At 46.1% G+C, this 15,366-nt stretch overlaps 1 long non-coding RNA gene across 1 annotated transcript; it reads left to right on the forward strand.

Annotated features, from left to right (window-relative positions):
- The first annotated feature begins 2,847 nt into the window (after nt 1-2,847).
- On the forward strand, nt 2,848-11,313 carry LOC148683785 (uncharacterized). Its single transcript, XR_015946564.1, has 2 exons — nt 2,848-3,357; nt 9,540-11,313. It is a non-coding gene; the product is annotated as an uncharacterized LOC148683785 (long non-coding RNA).
- The last annotated feature ends 4,053 nt before the right edge of the window (nt 11,314-15,366 follow it).

The following is a 15,366-nucleotide window of genomic DNA, read 5'->3' on the forward strand; positions in this document are numbered from 1 at the left end:
AACTTCTCTAAACAGGGCTGCCTTTAGGTGTTTTCTAAATGTCAGGTAGTTGTTTATCTCCTTGACCTCCGATGGGAGGGCGTTCCACAGGGCGGGCGCCACTACCGAGAAGGCCCTCTGCCTGGTTCCCTGTAGCTTTGCTTCTCGCAGTGAGGGAACCACCAGAAGGCCCTCGGCGCTGGATCTCAGTGTCTGGGTTGAGCAATGCGGGTGGAGACGCTCCTTCAGGTATATAGGACCGAGGCCGTTTAGGACTTTAAAGGTCAGAACTAACACTTTGAAATGTGCTCAGAAACGTACTGGGAGCCAATGTAGATCTCTTAGGACCGGTGTTATGTGGTCTCGGCGGCCGCTCCCAGTCACCAGTCTAGCTGCCGCATTCTGGATTAATTGCAGTTTCCGGGTCACCTTCAAAGGTAGCCCCACGTAGAGCGCATTGCAGTAGTCCAAGCGGGAGATAACTAGAGCATGCACCACTTTGGTGAGACAGTCTGCGGGTAGGTAGGGACTCAGCCTACGTACCAGATGGAGCTGGTGGATAGCCGCCCTGGACACAGAATTAACCTGTGCCTCCATGGACAGCTGTGAGTCCAAAATGACTCCCAGGCTGTGCACCTGGTCATTCAAGGGCACAGTTATCCCATTCAGGACCAGGGAGTCCCCCACACCCGCCTGCCCCCTGTCTCCCCAAAACAGTACTTCTGTCTTGTCAGGATTCAAACTCAATCTGTTAGCCACCATCTATCCTCCAACCGCCTCCAGGCACTCACACAGGACATTCACTGCCTTCACTGGTTCTGATTTAAAAGAGAGATAGAGTTGAGTGTCATCCCAGCGGCTTCATATAGATGTTTAAAACCATGGGGGAGAGGACGGAACCCTGAGGCACCCCACAAGTGAGAGCTCAGAGGTCTGAACACTCATTCCCCCCCCCCACTTTCTGAACACGGCCCAGGAGGAAGGAGCGGAACCACTGTATGACAGTCCCCCCAGCTCCCAACCCCTCTAGATGGTCCAGAAGGATGTTATGGTCGACTGTATCAAAGGCCGCTGAGAGATCCAGCAGAACTAGGAAACAGCTCTCACCTTTGTCCCTAGCCCGCCGGAGGTGCGACCAGGGCAGTTTCAGTCCCATGATGAGGCCTGAATCCCGACTGGAAGGGATCCAAATGGTCCACATCCTCCAGGCGTGCTTGGAGTTGTTCAACAACCACTCGCTCAATCACCTTGCCCAAGAATGGTAGATTTGAGACTGGGCGATACTTGGCCATATTGGCCGGGTCTAAAGATGTTTTTTTAAAGAAGCGGTTTAATGACCGCCTCTTTCAGCGGGTCTGGGAATACTCCCTCATAAGCATTTAGCACCCCGTGGAGCCCATCGCCCAGCCCTTCCCGGCTTGCTTTTATTAGCCAGGGTGGGCAAGGGTCAAGGAGACAGGTGGTCGGTTTCACTTGTCCAAGCAGCCTGTCCACATCCTCGGAGGTAACAGATTGAAATTGATCCCATGAAATTGAACTGAGGACCTTCTGCATGCCAAGCAGGTGATTTGCCACTGAGCTGCCCCAGTTGTACATGCCCGGTCAACCTCTTCATCCATAATCAAGTAATGGGTGAGTGATGTTCTGTTGTGAGCTGACCTGTCACCCAACAACAGCGCCTTCTGATTAGAATGGAAAATAGCCTGAGCTACAGTTTGCCTTATTTTCTAACTCAGTCCAATGTAAGCCTGGGGGATGTTGTCCATCTCTATTAATTAGTCGGATGGTGTTGGTGGAGGCAGTGACAGTGTCAAGGGTGAGAGAAGGGGACGTCACAGACAGCAAGGCTACAAATAAGCAATATGCCAAAGGAGGAAGGAAATTGCACCAAGGAAGATGTGGGTTTTTCACTCTGGCCTGCCTGTGGATGTTGGTGGCAGAAAAAGCCTCCCTACTTTGCACAGCACAATCTGAGTTTTGTTTCGCTTCTACTGCTGCCTTCTGGAGAGGCATGGGTGTCTGCAAGGGGGGCACTTGTCCCCTCCTGGAAAGGTATTTGTTTATTTACACCCAGTTAGTCTGTGTGCTTGCAGAAAATTACACTTGCCCTGCAACTGAAGCAATTAGCAGGGTCAAAGCAACACCACTTTTGCACCAGTTATTGTGTGCGTGTCACCAGCAACATCTTTCATGGCCTTGTCTTTTGATCCTAAGCAAATATTCATCAGTGCTGGCGTCCGTCACCCAGGTTCTGCAGTCCGTGAAGTTAGATGCAATGGAAATAAAAGTGTATGTATACCAAGAGTTGCTGGAAGTAATGGAACAACCCAGAGAAACTAGTGAGGAGACCTTTAGCACAATAACAGAGAACGGCAAGAAACTGGCAGGTGACGTGGATGAAGAACTTAAAGCACCCAGAGAAACAATGCAACAGAAAAACCCTGCCAGTCATCTCAACTAGTCCACAGGACAGTGGTCTATCTACATTCCCTACCTATATTCACTTATTACCTCTCCAACGACTTGTTTTGATGATGAAAACCAAAACGGCATACAATTTGTTTGAAACTACATCCTTCTCAGATATACCACACTACCACACTGAAGAAAAAGACTTTTAAGCTCTTTACAAATTCAAAAACTTTGGGGGTGAGTTGCGGGCCAAAAAAAAAAAAGCACCAAAGAAATATACCTGTGATCATATGACATGTACAACCTGAACCTTGTTGAGCTACTGCACCACACAAAACTCTTCCCTGCTAGTAAAATGGTCACAGCACTTTCTATCCCAGTCACAACATGCACAATTGAACAATTCTTTAGCACTTTGAGCAGGGCGAGGCCATTCAACAGACCGATTGGCTTGTGTTTGCTGAGTGCCCATAGAGGAAAGCTGAAGGAGAAATCTATGGAAGAAGCTACTGACCATTTTGGTCAAGATCCTGTCATGGGCAAGGAGTTGGCTTCACCTGCTGAGCAGCAGCCTGAAGCAGCAAAAGGCAAAGTGACTCCACCTGCTGCTGATCAGACTTCTTGCTCCTGATGAGAACCAGCTGGCTCCAGCTTTCTTAAGCAGGGTTTCCAGCCTCAGTCAGTTGCTAGAAATAACATTTGCCGGTCCTGACCAGACCTTACTGCTTCTCATGACTTTGGACCCTTGGCTTTCTTGACCGGCCCTGGATTGTCTAACTATGTGAACTGAAATACTCCTGACCTTAGGACTGGACTGAACCTTGTATATGGACTCTGGCACCAGTTAAGTACCCTCGAGACTTGGCTGGTTGGCTGGCTTCTCCCTCCACTGAGCTCTGCCATGGCTGGCAGTACAGGATTCCAACAGATCCTCAAAGACTCCAGTTACGAACACAAGAAGAGCAGGTGAGATCCGACCAATAGCCCTTCAGCCAGTCTAGCTTCTCATTCTCCCAGCCAACCAGATTTTGTCCCGTCCCCCCCAAGAACGATCCACTTTCTAGTAACATCTGTCTTCCTTTATGTTATGGACTGACAAGCATTTGCAAAAGGAAAGAAAGAAAAAGTCTGAATGGTTCTAGCCTTTATGTCTTGCGTTCACTGCAGCCGAGGCAGATTCTGTGAAAAGCTGTGAGTCCTACAGCTTTATTGTGCAATGGGCAAATGGAAGCTGTGTGTCTTTCTTGCAGTGCCTTACTCTGGGGTTGCCAAAGTGATTTCCACCAAGTGTTGACGACTACAACTCCCACCAGTCCTAGCTAGCATGGCCAATGGCTAGGAGTTGGTGACTTCTAGGTGTTACAGGATTCCAAGTTGGCTACCACTGTCCTAGATTCATCCCGCTGAATGTAGATAAAGTAAATGTGATGTGCTGCTGGCCAGGACAACAGCAGTTTCTGTGTATCATGTGGGTGAAATAGAGAACAGGGACTGAGACATAGGCAGAAGAAGGCATGATGTTATGAGTAGGCAGGGGTTTGATAGCAAATGAGCTGTGCCTCTGCTTTTGAATAACCACACTTAGCCCTCAAGGATCCAATCCTCTGAAATTAATAAGTGCTGTCCATTTTGCCCTTCGGGGACGTGATATTTGAACACTAAAGAACTCTAAATGACTTGCGAGTGCTACTTTGAAATGGCCTCTCTTCAAAGAGAATCTTTCTCTTCATGGTCCACTGATTGGTGGACTTTAATTCGAGAGGCAAGTATTGGGAGGAGCATAGCAGTCTAGGGTTGGGAGAATTTGGCCTTCCTAGCCAAATTCAGCCAGGTTTGCTATCGGATGAAGATGACTTTGCCAGGCTGTGCCAACTCCATTCGGGGAAATCCTGGGATAACTGCTTTTGCATTCATTTCACCTCAAGATTCTGGTGCTACAAGTGAAGTCAGTCGTTCAGTCCTATTCCTGTAGTAATGGTGTGTCGTAGGGCTGGGCATGACCAGCATTGGATTTAGGATGACTTGGGTGCCCAATGGGGTGCAAAATTGAGAAGATCCATAATTGAGAAGATCCATTTGGGGGCACCAAATTTTGGCCTCCCACAGGGCGCCATATTATAGAAGATTACCAGAGTCCACCATCTGAAGGTGTTTAAGAGGCACATGCAGTGTGAAGGGGAGGAGATAGTAACTCTTTTTTCCTTTTTCTTTGATGAGTCCTGCCACCCCCAAATAACTGTATTCAGCACAAGACACCAGTTGCTTCAGGAAAACTGTTCAGTGTCTCTCACTTGTTTTCCTTGCAATCAAGAACTGGAGAAAAAAGGGGAGGATTCCAAATACAGGGAGGCACTTCTGCTTAGCTCAGCCTATGCTGAGTGTGCAGGTTTTAACAAGAAGTCAGCAATTCCCATATCTTCAGCTAATTATCTCTTCTGATCAGCTACGGTACTGGCGTTGCTTATTTTTATCAAGCACAGCCCTGAAATATAAACATGGTTGTCCTAACGAGGGATACGTGTTGTGGACTGGCAAGCGGTATGTTAAATCTGCTCAGGAGACAAACCCAGTTATATGCTGATAAGGTGGTGAGAATAATAGCCGAGCCTAAACATAGGAATGTTGTGGTTTAACCACATAACACCGGTCCTGAAAGACCTACATTGGCTCCCAGTACGTTTCTGAGCACAATTCAAAGTGTTGGTGCTGACCTTTAAAGCCCTAAACGGCCTCGGTCCAGTATACCTGAAGGAGCGTCTCCACCCCCATCATTCTGCCCGGACACTGAGATCCAGCGCTGAGGGCCTTCTGGCGGTTCCCTCGCTACAAGAAGCCAAGTTACAGGGAACCAGGCAGAGGGCCTTCTCGGTAGTGGCACCCACCCTGTGGAATACCCTCCCACCAGAGGTCAAAGAGAACAACAATTACCAGACCTTTAGAAGGCATCTTAAGGCAGCCCTGTTTAGGGAAGCTTTTAATGTTTGATGGATTTCTGTATTTTAATATTTTGTTGGAAGCCGCCCAGAGTGGCTGGGGGAACCTGGCCAGATGGGCGGGGTATAAATAATAAATTATTATTATTATTATTATTATTATTATTATTATTATTATTTAAGGCTGTTCTTGCAGATCTGGCAAACTTGAGAGAAACAGGGGGTTGGTTTCTTTGCCGGACAACTGCCGGAATACAGGATATGAATTCATCTTGTCTGATGCTAAATCAAGAAAATGTTTCTGTACCAAGGCAAGATCTTCACATGACCTTCTTGTGGGCTCTGGAGCATGGGCAGGAAAACTAAGTCCAGGGGGCCGGATCTGGCCCAATCGCCTTCTAAATCTGGCCCGCAGATGGTCCGGGAATCAGCGTGTTTTAATTAAAATGCATCTCTGGGGTTTTTGCGGGGCCTGCCTGGTGTTTTTACATGAGTAGAATGTGTGCTTTTATTTAAAATGCATCTCTGGGTTATTTGTGGGGCATAGGAATTCGTTCATTCCCCCCCCCCAATATACTCCGGCCCCTCACAAAGTCTGAGGGACAGTGAACCGGCCCCCTGCTGAAAAGGTTTGCTGACCCAGACATATATTCTGTCACAAGAGGGAGGGAGGGAGAGCGGAAACATTATCAGACAACAGACAGGCTGTGAAAACAAGGCTGCAGGCATGAAGATAGATACCTGGTTGTACATTTTGTTACGGTGTACTAGAAGCACAACTGCGCCTAGGGCTTGCTGATCAGAAGGTCGGCGGTTCAAATCCCTGTGACGGGGTGCTTGGTCCCGGCTCCTGCCAACCTAGCAGTTTGAAAGCACATCAAAGTGCAAGTAGATAAATAGGTACCACTCCAACGGGAAGGTAAACGGCATTTCCGTGTGCTGCTCTGGTTCGCCAGATGCGGCTTAGTCATGCTGGCCACATGACCCGGAAGCTGTACGTTGGCTCCCTCGGCCTATAGAGCGAGATGAGCGCTGCAACCCCAGAGTCGTCTGCGACTGGACCTAATGGTCAGGGGTCCCTTTACCTTTACTCTAAGCATCTTTGCCTATTATGATGGCACCGGAAGAATACAAAACTGAAAAAGTAAGCCCATTGTGTAGCTTTGTGGGACACAGAAATGAAACACAGTATGAAGTGAAAAAAGGGTTTTTCCAGTGCCTCAGGCATCGGGAATCTCTGGCCCAGGCATCCTCAAACTTCGGCCCTCCAGATGTTTTGGACTACAATTCCCATCATCCCTGACCACTGGTCCTGTTAGCTAGGGATCATGGGAGTTGTAGCCCAAAACATCTGGAGGGCCGCAGTTTGGGGATGCCTGCTCTGGCCTGTAGACCAAATCAGTTTTCCAAGTATGGCCTGCAAGGCCATTTCCCCTCAGCAATGTCCACTTGCCTCATGCCAGGGCAGGTAAAGCCATAGCTGGAAAGGAACAACTGAGGGTGTTACAGTGCACTCCCAATTGTTGTTCTGAAAGCAGGGCTTTCATTGGACGCCCTTTATATTTGGCACCAAATGTAAAAGCCCTCCTGATTGGAGGCCTGAAGCAGAGCTTCCATTCCGTGCTGGATTTAAAGGGACTTCCCCTCCTTCTTTGCAGCCCAACTTGAAACTGACCCAAGCTGGAAAGGAAAACTATTTGGAAGTGAGGTTTGAATCCAGAGAAAACATCTGAGATTTTTCTTCTTCTCACTCCCTGAAAGAAAAAGAAAGCCTCTTTGCAGAATTCCTCCCAAATATTCTCCACATTATTTTTGTTGCAGCCATTATTTCTCTCCTCACCCCCGCCAATATTACACTGGAATGATGTGGGTCTTTCAACTCCTTCCTGATTGGTTGGCACTCCACCCAGCACTGATTGGCTTCTAGGTCTCAAGGGGGGTGACCCAAGATCTGTCCATCACAACTGCCTCCTTTGGAAGTGAGTTCCATAGTTTAACTATGTGCTAGGCAAATAACTACTTTATTTTATCTGTCCGGAATCTTCCAACATTCAGCTTCATCAAGTGTTATAAGAGAGGGAGAAAAATATTTTCCTTATCCACTTTCCCCATGCATACTTCTATAAACCGAAACCATGTCGCCTCTTACTTGATATCAGTGACGTCCAAGTTTCTCTAAACTTTAAACTCCCAAACGCTGTGAACTTTCCTCATAAGGGAGTTTCTCCTGTCCCTTGGTCATTTTGGCTGTCCTTCTCTGAACCTTTTCTGACACTACAATATCCTTTTTGAGGCGAAGCAACCAGAACTGTACACAATATTCCGAATGCAGTCACACCATAAATCTGTAAAATGGCATTATGGTATTGGCAGGTTGTTGTTGTTGCTGCTTTAATTCCTTTCCAGATAATCCCTTGCATGATATTTGGCTTTTTCACAGCTGCCACACACTGGATCTTCATTGATCCATCCACTGCAACCTCAAAATCTCATTCCCGGTCCATGACCTCCACTTCAGACCCCATGAGTGTGTACAGTATATGAAATACGATGATTTTTTCGCATTGAGCCCAAGGCTTGCTGTGGCTAAGTCTCCTTGTGTTAAGCTATGATTTAGCATGACCTCAACTGCATCTATGATTGGCCCAAGGTCAGTTGTGCTTCATGGGTGAGTGAGGAGTTGAACTCTGGTCTCCCCGATCCCACACTCTAACCATTACATGCTACTGGCTTTTACTTCTGATGTCTAAGCATTTAGACAGTGTGAGAGCCAGTGTGGTGTAGTGGTTAAGAGTGGTAGACCACTAATCTGGGGAACTGGGTTCACGTCTCCACTCCTCCACATGCAGCTGCTGGGTGACCTTGGGCTAGTCACACTTCTCTGAAGTCTCTCAGCCCCACTCACCTCACAGAGTGTCTGTTGTGGGGGAGGAAGGGAAAGGAGACTCCTGCGGGTAGTGATAAAGCAGGATATCGAATCCAAACTCTTCTCTTCTTCTTCTTTATTTGATTGATTGATTGATTGATTGATTGAAACAGTGTACAGCTTGTCCTTGAGCTGCACCTATGCATGGATGGGGTACAATATGAAATTAATTAAAACAACCATGAAAAAAACAAGTGATTCATTTTTTTAAAAAGCAAAGAAAAATAATCTAAATATACAAGGCTAAAACAGCCACATTAAAAACCTTTTAAAAAATTCTGAGTAAATGAACATGCCTTCACCTGGCACCAAAATGACAACATTATCACTGCCTTATGTTTCTCTAAGTGGAGGAGATTCCCCAAACAGGGAACAGTTGCTGAGAAAGCTCTCTCCTACATCATCACCAACTGTTGTTGTTGGCATCAGTCTGTCTCGAGAGACAATGGAGTGTGCATTGGGAAGGGGTTGAAGTCAAACTGCTGTGTTAGGAGCACCAAAGTGACCCCCCCCCCGGGCGTAAGCTTGGGCAGTGTGCATGGAGGTCCTGGGCTGCCCAGGCAGCAAAACAACAAGATCCCCCTCTCTGCCTTGCTGATGTGGTCCAAAGGAAAGCAGAGCAATAGGTTTGGCACCAACTTGGCTGCAGGAGTTGCCAGAAAGAGGCGTACAAGACACCATCCAACCATTTTAGGGACTCCCTGAGCCTCTCCTAACTCTGGAAAATGTAGAAGAGCCCCCCCCCACTCTTTCCATGGAAGATTTTGGGGGAAACTTATTATTTCCACTAAATGAATCATCATCTTTGGTGATCACTTGTAGCCAAGTAGGATTGTCTTCCATGAATGCTGTCTTAACAGTGAGCCCGTAAGTGGCTGTGGAGGCCAATTCTGGATGCAGACGTCCTTCCACAGCGGGGACATAGGTTTCTGGGCGGGAGTTGATCACGGTGAGAGTTTGCCAAGCGTACCTTCCTCTTAGCACGTTTCTCCTTTTTGTCCTGAGTTCGAACGTCTTCAAAGTCCATGACACCTTTGGTAAAGGCTGTTCTCCAACTGGTGCAGTCACATGCCAGTATTTCCCAATTGTTGGTGTTTATACTACATTTTTAAAGATTTGCCTTGAGAGTGTCTTTAAACCTCTTTTGTTGGCCACCAGCATTACGCTTTCCATTTTAAAATTTGGAATAGAATAATTGCTTTGGAAGGCGGTAATCAGGCATCTGAACAACATGACCAGTCCAACGGAAGAGTCATTGCTTTGACACTGGTGATCTTTGCTTCTTCCAGTACACTGGCATTAGTTCACCTGTCTTCCCAAGTGATGTGTAAAAAAACAACGGAGACACCATTGATGGAATCTTTCAAGGAGTTGGAGATGGCGTTTATAAGTGGTCCATGTTTCACAAGCATACAGTAAGGTTGGTAGTATAATAGCTTTGTAAACAAGTATTTTTGGTTTCCCTTAACTCTCCCCAACATATGCAATGCCATCATTATTGCCTCTGTTATTCCTAATGCCGTTCTTATCTACTGCCATTAAGCATTTCTTTGCACAAATTGCCAGCTACTAATTAAGCCAGGCTATTAGTTGGACGCTAGCTCAATAGCTTAGTGAGATTTGATACAATAAGATTCGAGAACCCTTTTTTTTTTTTTGCCTTTTTTTGGTGGGTCAGGTTCGGGGCTGGTAATTGCAGTTTGCACGAGTGAGTTCTGGACATATAATGTACCCCTTTGAGCAGCATACAGCTGCTTATTTCCCCCACTTTCGGTTTATCAGAATGCTGTGTTTTATACTTGCGTTTAGCAACGACTTATTTGTAAGCCCTGAACAGGAGGCAATTCAGTTCGAAATAAAGAGAATTCTAGACAACTGGCAACAGCCGAAGAAAAGCACACCTCTGTGCAGAACTGTAGTGGACCCACCACTTAATACCACCAATTAATAATGTGGCGGATCCACTCCTGCTATCTGCCCCTTATTAAATATAATGCACCCACCTCACTGTGCACCAGTTGTTAGACAAATTTATACAATTTACCACAGGCTATTGTGTGGGGGACTTGTGTGAGGGAAAACAGTGATTAGAGTCTCAGACTGGAGTTGATTAAACAAACAAGAAAAGTTTTTATTAAAAGAGGTTTATGAAACAAAGTGGGCCAGGAAATGTGTTCTTTTGGGCAGAAGCCTCAGGCTTAAACATAATACTATAAGCACAAAATTAAAAAATTCCTTCCAGTAGCACCTTAGAGACCAACTAAGTTTGTCATTGGTATGAGCTTTCGTGTCCCCTCAGTGTGGATGTTTAACTTAACTCAGAACCAGTTCTCCCTATCTCACTCCCTAACTCCCAACTCCCAATCAAACCCTATCTCTTAACCTGAACCTTGGCCCCATCTCTCATCTTAAATCCAGCCTCATCTAACTTCTCTCTCTCAGAAACTGCTCCTTTTAGTCTCTACCCACCTCAAAAGGTGCTGTTTGTCCCCCTTATGTGGCTAGCTGACTTTGAAGCCCATCAAAGAGGCTCCAGCACTCTGGCGGAATTTCAGGGGCGCTGTGTCACTCCATTGTCACTTGAGGCAGACAGACAGGCCAATGACGACAATAATTGTAGCATTTATATCCCACCAGCTAACCAAAGTTTTCAAGCCAGCTTGCAATGTATGTAATAGACAATAAAAAACACAAGAATTACTACCGGTATGCCGGGGAGAAAGTATATATAAGTCTGTCTGTCCCCAGTTCTCAGCTGTCCCCGCTGCCGCCCTGCCTCTGAATCAACCAGATGTGAAACTTTGATCTGTTCGCACATAGAAGGGTTGCAGTAAAAGTTAAGTAAGCAAAAGGGAAATCAACAACCCTAAGCCACCGTCCTTTCACCCTGGATGAAGCCATTCCTGTAAACAGATGCAGGTATTTGCTCCTCGTGGGTGGAGGCAACTTTTCGATAGATAAACCTGTTGCCAACTGTCGGTCAACAAAGGGGAATGTAGCTGAAGATAGACCCTATATTTATTTGTTCATGTGCAGAAGGCTGGGGATGATAACAGCCTCTGGGTCTTGAGGGTAAAAACAAGCCTTTTTCTGCCCTGCCCTGCTTCCAACAAGATTGATAGATGAGGGGGGAAAGGCCTTCCCTTGCCTCTAAAAACAGGCAGCCAGTGAATTTGGTTGGGGGAGAGATTTATTCTAATCTGACATCTGGAAGTGGCTGTAGTTCATTATTGCCAATGTACTCCATGCAAGGGAGACAAGAGGCAGCAGTAGGCTTTGCAGAATCCTAAAAGGTAAAGGGACCCCTGACCATTAGGTCCAGTCGCAGACGACTCGGGTTGCGGCACTCATCTCGCTTTATTGGCCAAGGGAGCCGGCATACAGCTTCCGGGTCATGTGGCCAGCATGACTAAGCCGCTTCTGGCGAACCAGAGCAGCGCACAGAAATGCCGTTTACCCATAGCTGCCAAGTTATCCCTTTTTTAAAGGGATTTTCCCTTATGCTGAATAGGCTTCCTCGCGAGAAAAGGGAAAACTTGGCAGCTATGCGTTTACCTTCCCGCCGTAGCGGTACCTATTTACCTACTTGCACTTTGACGTGCTTTCGAACTGCTAGGTTGGCAGGAGCAGGGACCGAGCAACGGGAGCTCACCCTGTCGCAGGGATTCGAACTGCCAACCTTCTGATTGGCAAGCCCTCTTAATCTCAGGCTCTCTTCCACACACTGCAGTGAAAACTTTCCTGTCACCCATTGACAGCAATGATAGAAGTAACGGGGCTTAGAACAACATTGAGTCTGATGCTTTACTACCAGAGCTGAAATTATCTTAAAAGTAGGCATATGATTTGGGATTGAAGTATTACATACACTGTTGTAGGCGTTGACAGTGTTACAGAATTCTAAGGTCTCAAATATAGAATAAATGTTGAGGTAAATGCACATACATAAGTATATAATTCCAGTGCTTGCTTTCTTTATAAAAATGTTTAAGGGTTCTCTCATTTTCCTACTCATATTGAAATGAGGTCAAAATGTTTAGGGGTATGCGTACCACTGCGTTCCCCCAGAAAAAAGCACTGTATAATTCTATATCAGCAGTATGCAGTAAAATGGGATTGGAAGCACCTTTTTTTTTTTGCCTTGCCAGATTCACTTCTGACAGGCTATGAGTGAGGAGGTCTTTTTTTACATACTTGTCTTTTGAAATCACTGGAAGGATGCAGAATTCAGTTTCAGTTTCAAATGCTCAGAGTAAAAATAATAGCAAGCAAGCAAGCAAGCAGACAGACAGCTTTTTCACTGTGCATTGACCCCTCCCCTCCAATCTGATTTGGCACTTCACAGTGGCCCTAATTTGACTCAGACTGATCCAACCCCCAATCTGTTTTGGGAATCTGGTATGAACATGTGGTCCAGAAGCAGGGGTGAGGTGGAGAAAAAGGCACATACATGCTTCCAGTACTTCTTATCCTCCTGCCCATCTCACCACCAGACAGACACCTCCTTTTGACAGCCCTGTGTTGCTTTAGGGTTGCCATATGTCTGGAATTTCCTGGACATATCAGGAATACCGCAGTCGGGCAGAAATCGGCATAAAATGTCTGGGAAAATCCAGACGCGTGGCAGCCCATGCCTGCAGTGCCGATTTCCCATAAGAATAGCTCAAAAACGGAATTTTTTGTTTTCTTTTTTTTGCAATTTTGCCAAGAAAGCTCAACAAGAAAGCCCCTCCCCAAATAATAATAATAAAAAAGCTCAGCAACCTTTCTGTCCAGATTTTCACTGCCTGAAACATGACAACCCTACTACGGGTGCATCAGATCCAACTCGGGGTCGTTCGGAACTGCCTCATCCCCAAAACAATGATATCTCAGGTTGACCTGAATCTTCACAGGCTGGCCGAATCTGCCGTTTCTATGAAGAAACACCAAGCTAGAGTAAATCTACAAAGAAACACGAGGCCAGAACAGAACCTGGTACTCAGATGGCCAAAAGACCTTGCTGATAGAACTTGGGTTACAAAAATTTCTCCCCTTTTAGCTCCAAGTGAAACCATCCACAGTGGCAATAAGGACCTTGTTCCTAGAAAAGTGCAGGCTCAAATAAACATGAACTAAGTCGCAGGGAGTTTCTTTCCAAATCTCTGCCCCCTCTCCCTCCTTTAAAATGCAGCTGCAATAAGGAATAACCATCAAATAAGTTTATAGAATGATGGATTTTATTTACCGTGTTCTTCAGTGATATATTTCAGGTCAATACCCAGCTCTATATCTCTTTTGTTTTATATTGTAATTGTCTATTTTCCTTTTACTATTTAGCATAAGTTTTGTATTCAGAAACTGAGAAATAAAATCTAATGATAAATAATGTTTTGAAAATGAAATAAAATTCAGCAGCAGAGACTGTCATCTACCACAGATGCTTTATTCGGCTTTAAAAATATCTCTTCTCTCTGGCAAGATCCGCACTATACAATTAAAGCACATTCAAGCACCACACATTCAAAGCATGTGACTTCCTCCAGAGGATCCTGGGAAACCCCCATGCTACAATTCCCAGCACCCTTAACAAACTACAATTTCCAAGGTTGGGGGAATCCCATGAGCATTTGAATGTGCTTTAAATGTATTGTAGGAAGCTACCCACTCTCAGGGGCGGAGGAAGCCGCTCCGGCACCCAGAACGGCACCCAGGGACATGCACCCAGGGGCGAGGCATCGCTACGTAGTGCGCATGCACGCTACATAGCGACGCTGCACATGCGCATTACGTAGTAGCAGCAGCAGCAGCGGCAAACCGCTCCAGCGCCATACGGGGATGGTGCCGGGATCCTCTGCTCGCAGCTGCAGCTTGGGAGTTGCGGGGGGGGGGGCTGCTGAGTGTCACCCCCCTCCAGGGTATCACCCAGGGCATACTGCTCCCATGGCACCCCCCCTTGCTACACCAGTGCCTCCTCTCGCTTCTTCACATGCATACGCACCTGTTTTTCACACTGCTTCCTTTGCCCTGGATTTCGCCCCACCTCCTAGCAAGGGTTGGTGAAAGGGTGGTGAATGCCTACAGCTAAAGAAAGAAAAAAAGTACATGTGAGGCTGCATGTTTGAAGAACAGCAAGAAAAAAATACAAAGGCTGTAAAATAATTTATTTACTGGGAGGAAAGTTTACAACGTGCCATGTGAGTTATATAAAATTCTTTCCTTTGGATGCAGTGAAAAAAGGGGAAAATAGATGATTTTAGGAAAGGACATAACATTTAGTGCATGGGTAGGCAAACTAAGGCCCAGGGGCCAGATCCAGCCCAATCGCCTTCTAAATCCGGCCTGTAGACGGTCCAGAAATCAGCATGTTTTTACATGAGTAGAATGTGTCCTTTTATTTAAAATGCACCTCTAGGTTATTTGTGGGGCACAGGAATTCGTTCATATCCCCCCCCCCCGCGCCCAATATAGTCTGGCCCCCTACAAGGACTGAGGGACAGTGGACCGGCCCCCTGCTGGAAAGGTTTGCTGACCCCTGGTTTAGTGTGTGCCATCCTTTAAGGTAATAATAAATAAGGCTTTGAGGACTAATTAAGAACTGCGCCTTACTTTTTTATTGAAAGCATTTATGTGCAGCCATTTGCCAAGGCAGCTCTCTAAAGCTGGTTATGTAAGACATCAATAAACATCATTAAAAATGATAAAATAGTGCAATATTCACTGGTATTAAAGGTCTCAGATAATGATTACATTGAGGCATGCTAGGCCAGGGTAACAAATAATGAGCTTGAGCCTATGCATGTCTACTCAAAAGCAAGTCCTGTTAATTTCAATAGGACTTCCAGGTAACTGTTTTCCAGGAATCCCACTTCAGAAATACAAAATACCGGGAGTCATTAGGGTTTCTTTAACCCAGGCATCCCCAAACTTCAGCCCTCCAGATGTTTTGGACTACAATTCCCATCTTCCCCAACCACTGGTCCTGTTAGCTAGGGATCATGGGAGTTGTAGGCCAAAACATCTGGAGGGCCGCAGTTTGGGGATGCCTGCTTTAACCTAACAAGGGAAATGGTTTAATTTAAGCCAATGCTAATCGGGACTTAGACCCATTCATTCAAACCAGGTTCTAGTTCTATC

Source organism: Zootoca vivipara, chromosome 12, assembly GCF_965207765.1.
Source record: "Zootoca vivipara chromosome 12, rZooViv2.hap1.1, whole genome shotgun sequence".
Classification (NCBI taxonomy): domain Eukaryota; kingdom Metazoa; phylum Chordata; class Lepidosauria; order Squamata; family Lacertidae; genus Zootoca; species Zootoca vivipara.